Source organism: Ranitomeya imitator, chromosome 2 (genome assembly GCF_032444005.1).
Source record: "Ranitomeya imitator isolate aRanImi1 chromosome 2, aRanImi1.pri, whole genome shotgun sequence".
NCBI lineage: Eukaryota > Metazoa > Chordata > Amphibia > Anura > Dendrobatidae > Ranitomeya > Ranitomeya imitator.
Window position 1 is genome coordinate 538,419,137 of NC_091283.1, and position 22,388 is coordinate 538,441,524.

Genomic DNA, 22,388 nt, shown 5'->3' on the forward strand with positions numbered 1-22,388 from the left:
TTTTGCCCATATTAGTCTTTTCCTTTTATTAGCCAGTCTCAGATATGGCTTTTTCTTTGCCACTCTGCCCTGAAGGCCAGCATACCGGAGTCACCTCTTTACTGTAGACGTTGACACTGGCATTTTGTGTGTACTATTTAATGCAGCTGCCAGTTGAAGACCTGTGAGGCGTCGATTTCTCAAACTACAGATGCTAATGTACTTGTCTTGTTGCTCAGTTGAGCAGCGGGGCCTCCCACTTCTCTTTGTACTCTGGTTAGAGCCTGTTTGTGCTCTCCTCTGAAGGGAGTAGTACACACCATTGTAGGAAATCTTCAGTTTCTTGGCAATTTCTTGCATGGAATAGCCTTCATTTCTAAGATCAAGAATGGACTGTCGAGTTTCACATGAAAATTCTTTTTTTCTGGCCATTTTGAGAGTTTAATGGAACCAACAAATGTAATGCTCCAGATTCTCAACTAGCTCAAACGAAGGTCAGGTTTATAGGTTCGCTAATCAGCCAAACTGTTTTCAGCTGTGCTAACATACTTGTACAAAGGTTTTCAAGGGTATTCTAACCATCCATTAGCCTTCTTACACAGTTAGCAAACACAAAGTACCATAAGAACACGAGTGATGATTGCTGGAAATGGGCCTCTATACACCTATGAAAATATTGCATTACAAACCAGACATTTGCAGATAGAATAGTCATTTATCACATTAACAGTGCATAGAGTGTATCTCTGAATCACTTAATGTTAGCCTCATTGGAAAAAACTGAGCTTTTCTTTCAAAAATAAGGACATTTCTAAGTGAACCAAAACTTTGGAACGGTAGTGTATGCATGATACTATACTGGCCTTGTTAACTTTACTGCCCACTATGTATTCATTTTCCTCCATGTCCGATCTAGTAGATCAAAGCTTGAACAGTAAATAGAAATTGCTGGATAAGTCCATATCCATACTTTGTTTTAGCCATCTACTCTGATACGCATGCCCGACATACCGCCTGTTCAACCTGTGCTACCACACAGGGGCCCAGAGCGGGAGGGGGCCCCCAACGGGCATACAAAGCACTGAATGTGAATGACAGCCACAGTAGTATTACTGCTAACAGGAGAAGCGGTTATGCAGTTAAACGGGCTCCCCTCCTCACCTGCTAGCATATATTATGCTGCTGTCACTGCTGCTGCTACAGTATGGAGCATCATGTGTGGCCATTATACAGTATGTATACCGTATGGAGCATCATGTGTGGCCATTATACAGTATGGAGCATCATGTAGGGCCATTATACAGTATGGAGCATCATGTGTGGCCATTATACATTATGGAGCACTGTGTGGCCATTATACAATATGGAGCACTGTGTGGCCATTATACAGTATGGAGCATCATGTGGGGCTATTATACAGTATGGAGCACTTTGTGGCCATATTTTTTGTTTATAAGTATTGTTTATGAAACCGTGTGATCAGCAATGCTAAATGGCTGTGATTGGGATGTGGATATGGGTGTGACTAGTTGTGAAATGGGTGTGGTCAGAGGCGTGGCTTAAAATTTGCCGCGCACGCCGCAAACTTCATCCATCTTTCCCCTCTTCAAAAGTTGGGAGGTATGGTTTAACTGTGCCCCTACTTGTATATGTTTGAGGAAAAGGTGTGTTTAAATGGGTGTGGCTTAAAAAATGGGTGTGGTTTTCCTACACACAAACACAGAACCTGTTAAAAATTTGAAGCCCACCCCTGCCTATATGTTTACATAACTTTGTTGCGCTATGGAGGGGGGAGCCCGGGAAGATTTCTTGCACAGGGGCCCTCTGCAGTCTGTGTCTGCCCCTGCTGATACGTGTGGTCTAGCTATATCTGGAGTGAAACTTAATTTTTACCTGTTTGCATTTTACCCGGTCATTAATATTTTACACTCTTCCATGAGTTTCTGCAATCCTGAGGATACAGGGGGAGGGGGGGGGAAATCAAACACTCTTCCCTAGCCTAAAGGTAAAGTGGCTGCCTGGCTGTGCACTGATAGTTAAATGAGCTGTGCAGTCTCCATGGATCAAGAGATCTCCAAATACCAATTTAGATGTTTGAGCAGGCAGCCAAAGAAAATTAAACTGTCCGAGGAAGAGGAACAGTCTGAGCTGGCAGATATCACATCACGTGAGCTCAAGACACAGGGAAGAACACAGAGCTCAAGGCTGCTGCGAATAGGCTTATCCAGAGCAAGACTGTGGAGGCAAGGTAAAGCCTGTTCAACAAAGGTATCGGTGACTTCATTCAGCTCTTTTGCTTATGAAAATTTCTAATGTCACCCCCTCCTCCCCATTTACATAGAAGTATCAAGCTTCCTTCGTACTTGTGTATAAAAATATATAGATCAGTTGAGAAGCGCAGTACTCGATTGTCATGGGGAAGGAAAAGATTAACAAGAAAAAACAACATTTTTAATTTGCTTCATTCTTGCTTTGTATGTGTCAATATCTGTCATGTGTAGGGTTTAATTCCCACTCGATATATATATACACATACATATATCATGATGCTTATAAAGATATATAAATCTTGTTCATCCTGCAAAAACCGCTGCTCTACCCACACGATCAGTGGGGCTTGGTTCATGCTGACAATCAGCACCAATTCAAACATTTTAACCGTTAAAATGCAGCAGTCAGCAAAGACTTCAGAATCTAAGTGGTTCACAGAAGGAGGATGCTCTCTCCACCTATTGGTCAACTGAGTTGCAGAGCATCAATGCTTTTTCATGTTAATAAGTCATTATATGTCATTAATTGAAGAGTCTTCTGCATGGAAACCTCATTTGGATTAGCTTCAATAAATATAGACAATCTGCATGATGACCCACAGTACCGTAATGAAAACCACAAACCCACTGTTAAATATTAATTATTGAATTATTATTATTATTCTCAATTCTGTACTGAGCCTTGTGGAAGGTTTGGCTGACATTACAAATGCTATTTCTGTATTTTATATTTAGCTCAGAGTAAAAGGTAACACCATATAGAGAGAACGCGTGCTCTATGGAACATATATATCTACGGCTCTTAGTTGGGTGGGGGCTGTCACTTGGGACCGTCTCCTGCCTCCTCCTTCACTCTTTACGACTACAGACTCCACACAGACAGAATGAACAGCTGGTAGCCATGTGCTTCTTGATTAATTCTACTCCATGGCAGAGACAGACGCCATTTACCATTTAGAATCTCAGGAAAGATGGGGAACAAACTTAGAGATTGTCCATTTGTCCATATCAAACTATTTCACCTATTTTATGTTTTGCTGCTATGATGCTTTTTGGTGGACAATCCAATAAACCACTACATTTTTTTTATGAGAAATGTATGACATTTTCTTTAGAGTTATTATCCAGGGAGATAGTGGATTATATCCGCGCTGCCAGACAATTCAGAATGCAAAATATGGTTAAAGGATGATGGTGGTTTATTCTACGTGTTTCGAAGTCATCATGACTTCTTCTTCAGGAAATACCACAAAGACAGTCTGTCTTTGTAGTATTTGCTGAAGAAGTCATGATGACTTTGAAACACGTAGAATAAACCACCATCATCCTTTAACCATATTTTGCATTCTGAATTGTCTGGCAGCGCGGATATAATCCACTATCTTCCTGGATAATAGCTGCAATTAGGTCGCTTGCCGACCTGTGGATCAGCAGCAGCTGACATACAAGCCTTGTTTCTGCATCACCAGGTGAGCAGCTTTTAATCAAAATTGCACATTGTATAACATGGGATAAGACCATATTTGCGCTCCTTGTTTTTCTACAGTTTGCACTACTAATTTTCTTTAGAGTATCGCATCTGGTAAAGAGTCCTGATTAAATAAATACGCGAAATAAGCATATTTAACACCCACGACAAACCCAAAAAGGTCAGACTTCATTAAATAGACTTTTTACTTAACATAAAATCTGTTTCTCGTAGTCTTCATTGGAGGACAAAGAACCATGGAGTATTCTGCTGCCACCTGGAGGCTGACACTTATTGCAATTAAATAGAATTGGCTCCTCCCATCTCCAGCAGACTATACCCTGCTTGCTGGAGTTAGGCTTCCTCAGTTGTGTGGGATCCAAGTAGTAATGTTTCTCCTTGCAGAGAGTGACATGTTAAGCATGCCGAGATCAGGAAACTCAAAGCCGCAATGCTCCTCTGGGAAATATGCAAATAGTCTCTTCAGAGAGGAAGAGAACTAGAACTCTAGTGCCACCTATTGGAAGTAGCAATCCTAAAAGTAAATGTTGATCCTTTAACGAGCCTTGTCACATGACCTAGCACAGCCAAACCCGAAACACAGTGTCTGCAAATTGAGATTCTGGTTTGGCTTTTATCCTAAGTCATGTGACAAGGCTCGTTAAAGGATCGACATTGACTATTAGGATTGCTACTGCCAATAGGTGGAACTAGAGTTCTAGTCCTCTTCCTCTCTGAAGAGACTATGTGCATCAGTTGTGTAAGAAAACAGTAGGGGGAGAAAATAAAAGAATTAAGGCAAGAAGAAACGTAACTGTACGCCCAACCGAGCAATCAAGGGAGGGAGTGGTGTCCCCCAATGAAGACTATGAGAAACAGATTTTATGCTAAGAAAAAAAATCTATTTTTCTCGTTCATCTTATTGGGAGACAGAACAATGGGATGTCCTTAATATGTCCATAGAGTCACCGATGGGTGGCCTAACATGTGCCACACCCTGGAGAAAAGTCTTAACCTGGTGTAAGAATGCTAAATCCCACTGAAACAGAATAGCCAGGGAAAATACCAGACCCTTGAGGAAGTTATGCGCCACCCCAGCTTCCACCCCGGACTACAAGAAGGAGGTCAGCACTGGCAAGGGAAGAAAAAAAAAACTATAGGTGAAGTACTGAGACTCACACCAGCGAAAATAAGTCCTCAAAGTGCGATGGTAGACTCGCAATGAGGATGGCTTCCAAACTCTAATCATAGCATGGATGACTTACTCAGACAGATCTGCAGTCCTCAAAAACCGTGGCTTCAATAGCCACACCATCAAACTAAGAACCAGTACATTCAGAAGGAGGAAAGGACCCTGGGACAGAAGGTCTGGAAGAGCCAATGGGACATGAGCAAGGAGATTGGTCAAATCTTAATACCAGGCACTCTGAGGCCAATCTGGAGCAATGAGAATGACTGGAACACCTTCTGCCCTGATCTTTTATAGAAGTTGGGTAGAAGGGGTAAAGGTGTGAAGAGATAAGGCAAAGTGAACTGGGACCTGGGGAGATTACCAGGATGTAGCCTGTCGGTCCAAAGAGACCTTGTTACAAATGTTGGCACCTTGTGAGTTAGTCTGGTTGCCAATAGATGTACATCAGGCATACCCCACCGTCGACAGATCAGCCTGAACACCTCTGGGTTTAAAGCCTACTCTGTGGGTAGCTGCTGGCAATGTAAAAAGTCCGGCTACCAGTTGTCTATCACTGGTATATAAACCGCAGAAATTATGAGGAACGTTGACCTCTGCCCACTCCAGAATACCTGCTACTTTTGCCATAACTGATGGGCTTCATGTGCCCCCTTGGAGATTGATAAAGGCCACAGCAGTAGCATTTTCAGACGGAACTCTAATCAGCAATCCCTGGAGTAGGTGCTGCCAATGTAAAAGAGGCAGACAGATAGCTCTGAACTCAAATGTGTTGATTGGGAGCAGTCTTTCTTGCCTGCTCCAAAGCGCTTGGACCGTCAAGAGACGAAAGTGGTTCCCCAAACAGATAGTATGATATCCTTGGTGAGCACCTGCAACTGAATGGGACAAAGAGAGCAACCTTAAGATAAACAAGTGTGACGTCAACCACCATCTGAGAGACTGGTAGCAATGAAAGGGAAGACAAATAAGCAAATCCAGGGACTGTATTGATCTGTCACAAGGTGCTAGGAGCATGTTCTGTAGAGGACTTGAGCAAAAATGAGTTAACGGCACTAACTTGAAAGTCAAACCCATCTTTCCTAGGACCCTCGTACAAAAAAGATGGGAACGTCTGCCTGGTCAGTTTAAAAGTTCTGATGGAAGACTGAAGAGATTATCTCTTTGCCTCTGGAAGAAATACAGAGGACTGAAAGGTGTCGAGTCCTAATCCCAGAAAAAGTAGCCACTGTGTTAGAAAGAAAACAGACCTTGTCCTGTTGACAATCCAACCAAATCACTCCAGGGTCTGAAGAACGATATGTAAGCTCTCTAGATTTTGAGCAAAGGATGGTGCTTTGACAAGAATGTCGTCCAGATAGGAGATATGCAAATTGTCTCTTCAGAGAGGAAGAGGACTAGAACTCTAGTGCCACCTATTGGAAGTAGCAATCCTAACAGTCAATGTCAACCCTTTAACGAGCCTTGTCACATGAGTTAGGATAATAGCCAAACCAGAATCTCAATTTGCAGACACTGTTTCGGGGTACTGCCCCTCGTCAGTGCAAAGTGGAGATCTGGTTTGGCTGGTTGAGAGGTGTCTGACCGGGATCCAAGTATTGTTTCTCCTTGTGGAGAGTGACATGATAAGCATATCGAGGTGAGGAGACAAAGTCGCAATGCTCCTCTGGGAAAAATGCAAATTGTCTCTTCACAGAGGAAGAGGACTAGAACTCTAGCGCCACCTATTGGAAGTAGCAATCCTAACAGTCAATGTCAATCCTTTAACGAGCCTTGTCAAAATTGAGATTCTGGTTTGGCTACTATCCTAAGTCATGTGACAAGGCTCGTTAACGGGTTGACATTGACTGTTAGGATTGCTACTTCCAATAGGAGTTCTAGTCCTCTTCCTCTCTGAAGAGACAATTTGCATATTTCCCAGAGGAGCATTGCGGCTTTAAGTCTCCTCACCTCGACATGCTTATCATGTCACTCTCCGCAAGGAGAAACGATACTTCTTGGATCCCGTCCAGATAGGAGAAAACAATTATTCCCATGGACAGTAGTAATGCCAGAATTCCAGGATCTTTGTAAATATCCTGGGGCGCTGTGGCCAGCCCCGAATGGTTGATCCCTGAATGGAGCGTGATCCTGACTGACTGCAAAGCAAAGAAATAGCTGATGGGCGGGAAAAATTGACACATGCAAATAAGCATCTCGAATATCTACTGAAGAAAGAAACTTTCTGGTTTCTATGGAAACAATCACTGACCAGGGTGACTCCTGAAGTGACCTAACCGAAAGCATCTGTTCAAGTGCCTGAAATCTAAGTTAGGAAGCATCAAGCCGCGTATTTTTGAGATAATAAGTAGGTTTGAATAAAACCCTGTGATGCGCTCTGAAGTCGGGACAATTACAAATCACCCCTACTTGAAAGAGAGAGGTTATCACTTGATCGAAACTGGCTCTTAAAAGGGGTGTTACCCAAGAACAAAAGTTGATTTTCATTAATGTAACTTGAAATAATAATTTCCACAATTGGATGTGTTTAACCCCTTTCCGACATGGGACGTACTATCCCGTCGAGGTGGGGTGGGCCCCTATGACCATGGACAGGATAGTACGTCCAGCGCGATCGGCGGCGCTCACGGGGGGAGCGCCGCCGATCGCGGCCGGGTGTCAGCTGCCTATCGCAGCTGACATCGGGCACTATGTGCCAGGAGCGGTCACGGACCACCCCTGGCACACCGCGATCAAAGATGATCGCGATGTGCCGGCGGTGCAGGGAAGCATCGCGCAGGGAGGTGGCTCCCTGCGGGCTTCCCTGAGCCCCCCGCAGCAACGCGATGTGATCGCGTTGCTGCGAGGGTCTTACCTCCCTCCCTGCTCGAGCCCCGGATCCAAGATGGCCGCGGATCCGGGTCCTGCAGGGAGGGAGGTGGCTTCACAGAGCCTGCTCAGAGCAGGCACTGTGAAGCAGCCTGCACTGCTCTCAGACAGATCGGTGATCTGACAGAGTGCTGTGCAAACTGTCAGATCACCGATCTGTGATGTCCCCCCCTGGGACAAAGTAAAAAAGTAAAAAAAAAAATTTTCAAATGTGTAAAAAAAAAAATAAAAAAAATATTCCTAAATAATGAAAAAACATATATATATATATATATATATATATTAATATATATATATATATATATATATATATATATATATATATATATATATATATATATATATATATATATATATTATTCCCATAAATACATTTCTTTATCTAAAAAAAAAAAAACAATAAAAGTACATATATTTAGTATCGCCGCGTCCGTAACGGCCCGACCTATAAAACTGGCCCACTAGTTAACCCCTTCAGTAAACACCGTAAGGGAAAAAAAAAAAAAAAAAACGAGGCAAAAAACAACGCTTTATTATCATACCGCCGAACAAAAAGTGGAACATGCGATCAAAAAGACAGATATAAATAACCATGGTACCGCTGAAAACGTCATCTTGTCCCGCAAAAAAACGAGCCGCCATACAGCATCAGCAAAAAAATAAAAAAGTTATAGTCCTGAGAATAAAGCGATGCAAAAATAATTATTTTTTCTATAAAATAGTTTTTATCGTATAAAAGCGCCAAAACATAAAAAAATGATATAAATGAGGTGTCGCTGTAATCTTACTGACCCGAAGAATAAAACTGCTTTATCAATTTTACCAAACACGGAACGGTATAAATGCCTCCCCCAAAAGAAATTCATGAATAGCTGGTTTTTGGTCATTCTGCCTCACAAAAATCGGAATAAAAAGCGATCAAAAAATGTCACGTGCCCGAAAATGTTACCGATAAAAACGTCAACTCGTCCCGCAAAAAACAAGACCTCACATGACTCTGTGGACCAAAATATGGAAAAATTATAGCTCTCAAAATGTGGTAACGCAAAAAAATATTTTTTGCAATAAAAAGCGTCTTTCAGTGTGTGACGGCTGCCAATCATAAAAATCCGCTAAAAAAAACCCGCTCTAAAAGTAAATCAAACCCCCCTTCATCACCCCCTTAGTTAGGGAAAAATTAAAAAAATTTATTTATTTCCATTTTCCCATTAGGGCTAGGGCTAGGGTTAGGGCTAGGGTTAGGGCTAGGGTTAGGGCTAGGGCTAGGGTTAGGGCTAGGGTTAGGGCTAGGGTTAGGGCTAGGGTTAGGGCTACAGTTTGGGTTGGGGCTAAAGTTAGGGTTCGGGTTGGGGCTAAAGTTACAGTTAGGGTTTAGATTACATTTACAGTTGGGAATAGGGTTGGGATTAGGGTTAGGGGTGTGTCAGGGTTAGAGGTGTGGTTAGGGTTACTGTTGGGATTAAGGTTAGGGGTGTGTTTGGATTAGGGTTTCAGTTATAATTGTGGGGTTTCCACTGTTTAGGCACATCAGGGGCTCTCCAAACGCGACATGGCGTTCGATCTCAATTTCAGCCAATTCTGCGTTGAAAAAGTAAAACAGTGCTTCTTCCCTTCCAAGCTCTCCCGTGTGCCCAAACAGGGGTTTACCCCAACATATGGGGTATCAGCGTACTCAGGACAAATAGGACAACAACTTTTGGGGTCCAATTTCTCCTGTTACCCTTGGGAAAATACAAAACTGGGGGCTAAAAAATAATTTTTGTGGGAAAAAAAAGAGATTTTTTTATTTTCACGGCTCTGCGTTATAAACTGTAGTGAAACACTTGGGGGTTCAAAGTTCTCACAACACATCTAGATAAGTTCCCTGGGGGGTCTAGTTTCCAATATGGGGTCACTTGTGGGGGGTTTCTACTGTTTAGGTACATTAGGGGTTCTGCAATTGCAATGTGACGCCTGCAGACCATTCCATCTAAGTCTGCATTCCAAATGGCGCTCCTTCCCTTCCGAGCCCTCCCATGTGCCCAAACAGTGGTTCCCCCCACATATGGTGTATCATCGCACTCAGGACAAATTGGGCAACAAATTTTGGGGTCCAATTTCTCCTGTTACTCTCGGGAAAATACAAAACTGGGGGCTAAAAAAATAATTTTTGTGGGAAAAAAATTTTGTTTTATTTTTACGGCTCTGCATTATAAACTTCTGTGAAGCACTTGGTGGGTCAAAGTACTCACCACACCTCTAGATAAGTTCCTTAGGGGGTCTACTTTCCAAAATGGTGTCACTTGTGGGGGGGTTTCAATGTTTAGGCACATCAGGGGCTCTCCAAACGAAACATGGCGTCCCATCTCAATTCCAGTCAATTTTGCATTGAAAAGTCAAATGGCGCTCCTTCGCTTCCGAGCTCTGCCATGCGCCCAAACAGTGGTTTACCCCCACATGTGGGGTATTGGCGTACTCAGGACAAATTGTACAACAATGTTTGGGGTCCATTTTCTCCTGGTACCCTTGGTAAAATAAAACAAATTGGAGCTGAATTAATTTTTTTGTGAAAAAAAGTTAAATGTTAATTTTTATTTAAACATTCAAAAAATTCCTGTGAAGCACCAGAAGTGTTAATAAACTTCTTGAATATGGTTTTGAGCACCTTGAGGGGTGTAGTTTTTAGAATGGTGTCACACTTGGGTATTTTCTATCATATAGACCCCTCAAAATGACTTCAGATGAGATGCGGTCCCTAAAAAAAAATGGTGTTGTAGAAATGAGAAATTGCTGGTCAACTTTTAACCCTTATAACTCCCTAACAAAAAAAAATTTTGGTTCCAAAATTGTGCTGATGTAAAGTAGACATGTGGGAAATGTTACTTATTAAGTATTTTGTGTGACATATCTCTGTGATTTAATTGCATAAAAATTCAAAGTTGGAAAATTGCGAAATTTTCATAGTTTTCGCCAAATTTCCGTTTTTTTCACAAATAAACGCAGGTACTATCAAAGAATTTTTACCATTGTCATGAAGTACAATATGTCACGAGAAAACAATGTCAGAATCACTGGGATCCTTTGAAGCGTTCCAGAGTTATAACCTCATAAAGGGACAGTGGTCAGAATTGTAAAAATTGGCCCGGTCATTAACGTGCAAACCACCCTTGGGGGTAAAGGGGTTAAGCAAAAATGTTCCTGTGCTGAGATAATCTTATAAATGTGCCCCTGCAATGTACTGTGTAATGGCTGTGTCTGACCGTGCAGGGACATGGTCTGATCATACCACAGCTCCTGGGAGGAAGCAAAAGAGTATGCAGGCATTACAGCAAATAATTATTTCTTTGCAGTAAAACCTTTTTTATAAACAGGCAGTGAAATGTTTTACCTCACAGAAAGAATCAGCTGTGATCCCCTGCTGTAATGCCTGTATACTGGTTTGCTTCCTCCCCTGCCCAGGAGATGTGGTGTGATCATGTTCCTGTACGGTCAGACACAGTCATTACACAGTACTCAGCATGGGCACACTTCTAAGATTCTCAGCGCAGAACTTTTTTTTTTTTTTTTTTTAAATCACATCCAATTGTGGAACTTATTCTTATTTCCAAATCTACTGATTAAAATGAACTTTTGTTTGTGGTAAAGCATAAACAATTCTACCACCTGTGGACCCAGAGGGGCGTCTAGCAGGTGTCGCTCCATAAAGGTAGCTCTCCTTGGCTCCTGGGAGACCTTTTGTCTAACCTGCCAGCCTGACTCATTCAGTACAAGAAACTAGGGAAAGGTACAAATCTGCAAGGTCTCACACCTCCGAAAAAGGGACAGCTGGCCCTAGACTGAGATAGCAGGGTGCTTCTAGAGCCTGTTGCATATGAAATAATCTTGCATAACCTGGTCCCAAATAAGCGAGACTCTTGAAAAGGTAGACCCGTTAAAGATTTCTTTGAAGCCAAATCCACCCTGCATACATTGAGCCACAGCAAGCAGCAAGTTTTCACACAATTACTTGCCGCCTGGGAAGAGCACTCCACCACATCGAAGGAGGATGCTGAACAGAGATACAGTACTGTGCAAATTATTTGGTACAAAGGATTTTGTTTTAAGTAAAATCGTAAGTTGGTTACCAGTCAGTGTTTCAAACCAGTTTTAATCTAATATATAAAGGGGTGTGTGTGTGTGTGTGTGTCCGGGATTGGCATCTGCACCGTCGCAGCTACAGCCACAACATGTGTGTGTGTGTGTCCGGGATTGGCATCTGCACCGTCGCAGCTACAGCCACAACATGTGTGTGTGTGTGTGTCCGGGATTGGCATCTGCACCGTCGCAGCTACAGCCACAACATTTTGCACAGTCACACGTCTGGACCCCGAGAGCGTCATAGGCTATGTTGTGAGGCGAAATTTTAACCCTGCGGGTTCCAATTCACCAAACAATTTTTCCCCTATCTACATAATGGGGAAAAAAGTGAAAGGAAAAGTGTTGGAGGCAAATTGACAGCTGCCAGATGTGAACAAGGAGGACTTAACCCCTTCATGACCCAGCCTATTTTGACCTTAAAGACCTTGCCGTTTTTTGCAATTCTGACCAGTGTCCCTTTATGAGGTAATAACTCAGGAACGCTTCAATGGATCCTAGCGGTTCTGAGATTGTTTTTTCGTGACATATTGGGCTTCATGTTAGTGGTAAATTTAGGTCAATAAATTCTGTGTTTATTTGTAACAAAAACGGAAATTTGGCGAAAATTTTGAAAATTTCGCAATTTTCACATTTTGAATTATTATTCTGTTAAACCAGAGAGTTATGTGACACAAAATAGTTAATAAATAACATTTCCCACACGTCTACTTTACATCAGCACAATTTTGGAAACAAAATTTTTTTTTGCTAGGAAGTTATAAGGGTTAAAATTTGACCAGCGATTTCTCATTTTTACAACGAAATTTACAAAACCATTTTTTTTAGGGACCACCTCACATTTGAAGTCAGTTTGAGGGGTCTATATGGCTGAAAATACCCAAAAGTGACACCATTCTAAAAACTGCACCCCTCAAGGTACTCAAAACCACATTCAAGAAGTTTATTAACCCTTTAGGTGCTTCACAGCAGCAGAAGCAACATGGAAGGAAAAAATGAACATTTAACTTTTTAGTCACAAAAATGATTTTTCAGCAACAATTTTTTTATTTTCCCAATGGTAAAAGGAGAAACGAAAGTTGTTGTCCAATTTGTCCTGAGTACGCTGATACCTCATATGTGGGGGTAAACCACTGTTTGGGCGCACGGCAGGGCTTGGAAGGGAAGGAGCGCCATTTGACTTTTTGAATGAAAAATTGGCTGCACTCTTTAGCGGACACCATGTCACGTTTGGAGAGCCCCCGTGTGCCTAAACATTGGAGCTCCCCCACAAGTGACCCCATTTTGGAAACTGGACCCCCCAAGGAACTTATCTAGATGCCTAGTGAGCACTTTAAACCCTCAGGTGTTTCACAAATTGATCCGTAAAAATGAAAAAGTACTTTTTTTTCACAAAAAATTTCTTTTCGTCTCAATTTTTTCATTTTCACATGGGCAATAGGATAAAATGGATCATAAAATTTGTTGAGCAATTTCTCCCGAGTACGCAGATACCTCATATGTGGGGGTAAACCACTGTTTGGGCACACGGCAGGGCTCGGAAGGGAAGGCGCGCCTTTTGACTTTTTGAATGGAAAATTAGCTCCAATTGTTAGCGGACACCATGTCGCGTTTGGAGAGCCCCTGTGTGCCTATGCATTGGAGCTCCCCCACAAGTGACCCCATTTTGGAAACTAGACCCCCCAAGGAACTTATCTAGATGCATACTGAGCACTTTAAACCCCCAGGTGCTTCACAGAAGTTTATAATGCAGAGCCATGAAAATAAAAAATAATTTTTCTTTTCTCAAAAATGATTTTTTAGCCTGGAATTTCCTATTTTGCCAATGGTAATAGGAGAAATTGGACCACAAATGTTGTTGTCCAGTTTGTCCTGAGTACGCAGATACCCCATATGTGGGGGTAAGCCACTGTTTGGGCGCACGGCAGGGCTCAGAAGGGAAGGCACGCCATTTGGCTTTTTAAATGGAAAATTAGCTCCAATCATTAGCGGACACCATGTCGCGTTTGGAGAGCCCCTGTGTGCCTAAATATTGGAGATCCCCCACAAATGACCCCATTTTGGAAACTAGACCCCCAAAGGAACTAATCTAGATGTGTGGTAAGCACTTTGAACCCTCAAGTGCTTCACAGAAGTTTATAACGCAGAGCCATGAAAATAAAAATAAAAATTTCTTTTCTCAAAAATGATTTTTTAGCCCGCAATTTTTTATTTTCCCACGGGTAACAGGAGAAATTTGACCCCAAAAGTTGTTGTCCAGTTTCTCCTGAGTACGCGGATACCCCATATGTGGGGGTAAACCACTGTTTAGGCACATGCTGGGGCTCGGAAGTGAAGTAGTGACGTTTTGAAATGCAGACTTTGATGGAATGCTCTGCGGGCGTCACGTTGCGTTTGCAGAGCCTCTGATGTGGCTAAACAGTAGAAACCCCCCACAAGTGACCCCATTTTGGAAACTAGACCCCGAAAGTAACTTATCTAGATGTGAGGTGAGCACTTTGAACCCCCAAGTGCTTCACAGAAGTTCATAACACAGAGCAGTGAAAATAATAAATACGTTTTTTTTCCTCAAAAATAATTTTTTAGCCCAGAATTTTTTAATTTTCTTAAGGGTAACAGGAGAAATTTGACCCCAAAAGTTGTTGTCCAGTTTCTCCTGAGTACGCTGATACCCCATGTGTGGGGGTAAACCACTGTTTGGGCACACGTCGGGGCTTAGAAGGGAAGTAGTGACTTTTGAAATGCAGACTTTGATGGAATGGTCTGAGGACGTCACGTTGCGTTGCGTTTGCAGAGCCCCTGGTGTGCCTAAACAGTATAAACCCCCCACAAGTGACCCCATTTTGGAAACTAGACCCCCCAAGGAACTTATCTAGATATGTGGTGAGCACTTTGAACCCCCAAGTGCTTCACAGACGTTTACAACGCAGAGCCGTGAAAATAAAAAATCATTTTTCTTTCCTCAAAAATGATGTTTTAGCAAGCAATTTTTTATTTTCTCAAGGGTAACAGGAGAAATTGGACCCCAGTAATTGTTGCGCAGTTTGTCCTGAGTATGCTGGTACCCCATATGTGGGGGTAAACCACTGTTTGGGCACATGTCGGGGCTCGGAAGTGAGGGAGCACCATTTGACATTTTGAATACAAGATTGGCTGGAATCAATGGTGGTGCCATGTTGCGTTTGGAGACCCCCTGATGTCCCTAAACAGTGGAAACCCCTCAATTCTGACGCCAACACACCCCTAACCCTTATCCCAACTGTAGCCGTAACCCTAATCACAACCCTAACCCCAACACACCCCTAACCACAACCCTAACCCCAACACACCCCTAACCCTAACCACAACTCTAATTCCAACCCTAACCCTAAGGCTATGTGCCAACGTTGCGGATTCGTGTGAGATATTTCCGCACAATTTTTGAAAAATCCGCGGGTAAAAGGCACTGCATTTTACCTGCAGATTTACCGCGGATTGCCAGTGTTTTTTGTGCGGATTTCACCTGTGGATTCCTATTGAGGAACAGGTGTAAAACGCTGCGGAATCCGCACAAAGAATTGACATGCTGCGGAAAATACAACGCAGCGTTTCCGCGTGGTATTTTCCGCACCATGGGCACAGCGGATTTGGTTTTCCATATGTTTACATGGTACTGTAAACCTGATGGAACACTGCTGCGAATCCGCAGCCAAATCCGCACCGTGTGCACATAGCCTAATTCTAAAGGTATGTGCACACGCTGCGGAAAACGCTGCGGATCCGCAGCAGTTTCCCATGAGTTTACAGTTCAATGTAAACCTATGGGAAACAAAAATCGCTGTACACATGCTGCAGAAAAACTGCAAGGAAACGCAGTGGTTTACATTCCGCAGCATGTCGCTTCTTTCTGCGGATTCCGCAGCGGTTTTACAACTGCTCCAATAGAAAATCGCAGTTGTAAAACCGCAGTGAAATGCGCAGAAAAACCGCGGTAAATCCACAGCGGTTTAGCACTGCGGATTTATCAAATCCTCTGCGGAAAAATCCGCAGAGGACCAGAATACATGTGCACATCCCGAACCCTAACCCTACCCCTAACCCTAACCCAATCCCTAACCCTACCCCTAACTCTTACCCCAACCTTAGTGGGGAAAAAAAAATTCTTTATTTTTTTTATTGTCCCTACCTATGGGGGTGACAAATGGGGGGGGTCATTTACTATTTTTTTTATTTTGATCACTGAGATATAACCTATCTCAGTGATCAAAATTCACTCAGGAACGAATCGGCCGGCCGGCAGATTCGGCGGGCGCACTGCACATGCGCCCGCCATTTTGGAAGATGGCGGCGCCCAGGAAAGAGGATGGACGGACCCGGGAGGCTCGGTAAGTATAGGGGGGGGGGGGGGGAGAGATCAGGGCACGGGGGGGCGTCGGAGCACGGGGGTGGATCGGAGCATGGGGGGGTGGATCGAAACACGGGGGGTGGATCGGAGCACGGGGGAATCGCTGTGCGGGGGGGATCGGAGTGCGGGGGGTGTGATTGGAGCACGGGGGTAGCGGACAGGAGGACGGGGGAGCGGAGCACAGGACGGAGGGGAGCGGAGCACAGATCGGAGGGCTGGGGGGGGCGATCGGTGGGGTGGGGTGGGTGCACATAAGTGTTTCCAGCCATGGCCGATGATATTGCAGCATCGGCCATGGCTGGATTGTAATATTTCACCATTTTTTTAGGTGAAATATTACAAATCGCTCTGATTGGCAGTTTCACTTTCAACAGCCAATCAGAGCGATCGTAGCCACGGGGGGGTGAAGCCACCCCCCCTGGGCTAAACTACCACTCCCCCCGTCCCTGCAGATCGGGTGAAATGGGAGTTAACCCTTTCACTGGATCTGCAGGGACGCGATCATTCTGTGACACAGCATATGCGTCACAGGTCGGATTGGCACAGACTTTCATGACGCATACGCTGTGTCACAGGTCGGGAAGGGGTTAAAGAGTGAGAGCGATGGTGCCAAAGAGTATATACCGTACAGTTGCTAAGGTGGGGCCCCGACATGGGATACTCACCACACACGGGGATATGAACCCACACACAAAATGCGCCACACACTACCACGTGCTTGAACACATATACCACCCTCAGCACACATATCACCACACATGCACCAACCTCGCCACATAAAAGTCGCCGCTCAAAACTCGCCACGCGCCAAACTAGGCTCACGCAAAACTGGCCACACGTGCAAAACTCACCTCATGGAAAACTCGCCACACGCAGAACTTGCACACACGGAAAAATTGCCACATGCACAAAAGTTGCAACACATGCAAAAGTTGCCTCACACAAAACTTGCACATACTCAAAACGCACCACACCGCTGTGCTCTGCTTTACGGCCGGCGCTGACAGTCAGTGCAGGGAAGCGGACGCCGGGGGAAGTGACAGACATCGGAATGTGAGTATGTACTGTTTTTTTTTTTTTTGTTTTTTTTTACTTTTACAATGGTAATTAGGGTAAATATCGGGTTACTAAGTGCGGCCCTGCGCTTAGTAACCCGATATTTACCCTGGTTACAAGTGAACACATCGCTGGATCGGCGTCACACACACCGATGCAGTGATAACAGCGGGTGATCAGCGACCAAAAAAAAGGTCCTGATCATTCCCCAACGACCTCCCAGCAGGGGCCTGATCGTTGGTCGCTGTCACACATAACGAGATAGTTAGCGGGATCGTTGCTACATCACAAAAAGTGTGACGTTGCAACAATTTCGTTAACGAAATCGTTATGTGTGAAGGTACCTTTAAGCCGTGAAAATAAAATCACATTTTTCTCAAAGAAATCTTTTTTAGCTCCATATTTTGCATTTTCATAAAGGTAACAGGAGAAATTGCTACATACAATTTGTTGATACCCAATATGTAGCGGAAAACAACTGAGACAACCTTTCAGAAAAAAAAGCAAAGTGGGTAGCACCTAACCAAAGGCAGGTCTGAGACAAACCTCGCCTCCAACTCACACCACACTTAGCAGAGGAAGCCGGCAGAGTATAGTCTGCTGGGGAGAAGCCTATTTTATTTCATTGTAATAATAGTGTCAGCCCCCAGGTGGGACCAGACTATCCCATTGCTCTGTGTCCCCCAATAAGGCTACATTCAAATTAGCGTTACGCTAATGTGCGTCGCTGTTGCGTCTGCGACGCGCCCCTATGTTTAACATAGGGGACGCGTGCGTTTTTTTGTTAGCGTTTTTCGACATGTGCGTCGTTTTCTACGCTAGCGTCGGACGCACGAAAATGCAACAAGTTGCATTTTTCGTGCGTCCGATTTTCGTCAAAAAACGACGCACGCGTCGCAAAACGCAGCATTTTTGCGCGCGTTTTTGGTGCATCGCGCGTTGCGTCGCCGGCGCGCAACGCTAATGTGAACGTAGCCTTAGACGTAGTAATAATAATAATCTTTATTTTTATATAGCGCTAACATATTCCGCAGCGCTTTACACACATCATCATCACTGTCCCTGATGGGGCTCACAATCTAAATTCCCTATCAGTATGTCTTTGGATACAAAATAAATATAGTCATTCTACTGCATGAAATTACTCAATGTCAATAGAGTCCCTCAGCAGTGCAGCCTCAGGCTTTGGACCTATAACTTCTAGAAATATTGCCTCAACACAGAAAATTTAGACTATGTTCACATGTCAAGTAGTCATCCATTAGAATGGATCCAGCAGCAACCCGTTGGCAAAAAAGTTGTGCAGACAACTTTTTATCCATTTTTAAAAAACTAATTGTAGTGGGATCAGTTTATTGTTTGTTTTTTGCCATTGAAGCTTATGGAAAACGAATTCCATTCATTAGCCATCCGTTGTTCTCCCATTTGAAACTATTCAATGCGCCAGTCAACAGCGGTTTCTATGGACCTACTGTAGCGACTGCCCATACCAGCGTGACATTTCTTCTCTGAAGAGGCAATTCGCACATTTCAATGTGAAAACACAGAGGTCCAGAGTTTAGAATGTGACGTCCTTTATTGTTCTGTTAATCGGGGACTGCTGATGACACTGTACATCTAATCCTTCAGGGCAGGATTCTATATGCAGAAGTTCCGGTTACTAATTCTGCTCTTCAGGACGATAGACGTCAGGAAATTTCAACACTGAAAAACCTTACTTTCAGGTTTATTTTTTAAGTTCAAAGTGCATTTATTCCCAGAGATCTAAAGTCTGCAAAGAATCACCATGTTTTGTGCCTGGAACACTACCCGGTGCCCCTTTTAACCAGTGAACAAGGGAATCCTGACACTCAATGGTCAAAAAAATCTTCAATGGAATGTCAGAGGTTTGGAGGAATTTTAGGTCCAGTACACTTTAAAGGGAACCTGTCACCCCCAAAATCGATGGTGAGGTAAGCTCACCGTCATCAGGGGCTTATCTACAGCATTCTGTAATGCTGTAGATAACCCGCCGATGTTACCTGAAAGAGGAGAAAAAGATGTTAGATTATACTCACCCAGGGGCGGTCCCGCTGCGGTCTGCTCAAATGGGTGTCTCAGGTCCGCTCCGGCACCTCCTATCTTCATTCCATGACGTCCTCTTCTGGTCTTCACTCCGCGGCTCCGGCGCAGGCGTACTTTGGCTGCCCTGTTGAGGTCAGAGAGGTCCGGCGCCTGCGCCCTCAACAGGGCAGACAAAGTACGCCTGCGCCGGAGCCGCGGAGTGAAGACCAGAAGAGGACGTCATGGAATGAAGATGGGAGGCGCCGGAGCGGACCTGAGACACCCATTTGACCGGACCGCAGCGGGACCTCCCCTGGGTGAGTATAATCTAACCTCTTTTTCTTATCTTTCAGGTTACATTGGGGGCTTATCTACAGCATACCAGAATGCTGTAGATAAGCCCCTGATGACGGTGAGCTTACCTCACAATCGATTTTAGGGGTGACAGGTTCCATTTAATGCAAATGTTTACATAATTAAAACTTGTAGCTCTGCAAAGTGCAGATCTTTACATAAAGTAGAAATTCCCAGTATGTCTTATTAGTCAGCCACATTAAATCTGCGTAATTATAGTCACTCTTTAATTTTTGCATTGCACAGCGCATTAAAAACAAAAATGGCACGATTCTCCAAATTCCACTGAAAATCTGATGTATCTGGAGTCTATTTTGCCCAATGCAAGCAAAAGCAATTTAAAAAGGTCACTTTTACAAAGACTACAAACTTCAAAACTGAGGACATCGCTTTCCAAAAATAATTTTGCAAGGATGAAAAGAAAGGTCGTAGAGTAATGGATAAGGGCAGAACAAAAGGGAGATCAAAATAAATCAGACTAACTAAGGCAACGCTTACATGGCGTACAGGGATTGGTTAAAATGAGAACAATGGCACATAGAACAAATTCTGGGTACACAAACAATATTCGCTAGGACAGCCATCCATTCTGTGCAACTTAGAAGAGGCCACAAGATAACATTATCTATATGAGGAGTTAGGCCCTACAATTGACTACCAGCATCAGACAAAAACATTTACAGTAATACATACCTGACCCTCATATTTTAATAATGCAGGTTTTCTAGACAATCCATGTAAGAAAAGCATCTCATACTTCCATAAGCAGAGGATGTCCGCAGGCCACCAGCCAAACAGGCACAGTACAGGAAATCCAGGCATTGTGCATGCATCTACTGCAATTAACATGACAGGTATATGATGCCCGCTGGCGCTCATGAGACCGGGTTATCACTTCAGGTGCTCATTTATTCCCATAATGTGGAAGTAATAGGTGCCAAATGACACCTTTAAAATGTTCATTCATAATATTCTAAGACTGGAGCTACTTGGTAATTTTCACCACAACACCAGTCACGTGGCCAAAAACTGCTGTATGCTGGGTTATGCAGGTCAATGGGGTCAGGTTTCTCCCCTAGGGTCCCGCAACGAGCAGCTGGGAACTAGCTATATTTTTTATAACTTGTTACAGTGGTGGTATACTGGGGGCGCACATGCTACAAGACGCCCACAAAGTCTAGCCCAAGAATACACCAAACTGAATTCTCAGTGGTGATCATTGGAGAATACTCCCAATACTGACTTATTTTACTTCACATGTAGACAGTGTGGCTTTAGAATAGTGCGCTCATTATTCCACGGGTACGCTTTGGAAGTATTTCTACGTTGTCACTGATGCCAAGTTACCAGGTGTAAAGTTACAGTCTCCCCTCTCTCTGATGGCATCTTATCTTTTTGGTTTTCAAATAAAACTTTCCCATCAGTCATATAAGACTTCTGTTTCATATTATAGAAAACAGTTAAAAAAAAAAAATAATTAAGGTGGTCCCAAGTGAGCTGCCTCTGGGCTTGTTCAGATGTAGTATATTTGATGCGTGTTATCTGTGCGGTTTCAATTACAGAGAACAGTTTTAGTGTAACAAGAAAATTATTGAAACTTGAAAAAGTCTATTGTGTCAAAACTTTCAGCTTTTCCCCATTGAGAACAAAATGCCTTAAATAAAAAATAATAATAATGACACCCAAAAAAGCTTAAATTCGGCTCGGACCATGTTTTTTTTCCTGCATGAAAGTTTGTGTACTAGAAAATCAGTCTAGAATTATTCTGCTTTATGTGACTGATATGCCATCTTTAAATTCTTCAATTTTACCTATTTTATTCACACTATGTGATGAATCTGTATTTGATGGGAGTCCCACTAGTCCGGATAGCAGAGATGTCTGAGAATGTGTAACTAGGGCTCCATTCAATTCGATGGAACTGATAAAAGGGCTATAGCCCTCAATCCCGTGGTGGCCACGCACGCACACACCCACACCATTTACACAGGAAAAGCAGATCATTAGATCTAAGGGTAAGCAAAGATCCCAGAGGTCAGATCTCCACAGATCATAGTTTATCATCTAGCCCATAACCTGTGGTTCGGCAGCCACCTGTGGTTCGCGTGACCATGATTTGTGGCTCATGGCTGTCATCTTGGTGCATTGGTAACAGGTCTAGCCTGAAGAACAGGTCTACAGATGGTTACTTTTTTTTTTTGAACAACCGTGCACAGAAGAGAAGCCCTCGACACTCATTTATTTGGTGGGGGGATAAATATGGAAAGCTGGAGATAGAATTATAGAATGACCCTGCCCCTGAGGTGCTTGAAGCAAGAAGTGCAAAAGTGTGGCAAGTATGCTTGATGTAAAAATACTGAATGAGTGGACAGTGCAAGATGTAAGTCTTCTGCCTACAAAGGCAGGGGCACAGGGTCTTAATTTACTTTTGATAGGGCAGGCATGACTTTCTTTATATCAGTTAATGTGGGGAGGAAAGCGGCGCTAAATGTGACTCATTTCTCAGAGCTGAATGTGGCTCTCACAGTAATAAAGGTTGGAGACCAGTGATCTATCCTGGAGATACGCGATACACTCTTTGAAAACAGAACGTTTTCATACTCTGCTGCACAGCACTGGTCTAAATGGTCCGAGCCCGGAGATTCTAACGGACTTATTCAGTCT

At 43.5% G+C, this 22,388-nt stretch overlaps 1 protein-coding gene across 2 annotated transcripts in view; it reads right to left on the reverse strand.

Moving 5' to 3' along the window:
- BRCA1 (BRCA1 DNA repair associated) overlaps nt 1–22,388 on the reverse strand; it is a 227,260-nt gene that overhangs the window by 134,466 nt on the left and 70,406 nt on the right. The window lies entirely within an intron of this gene.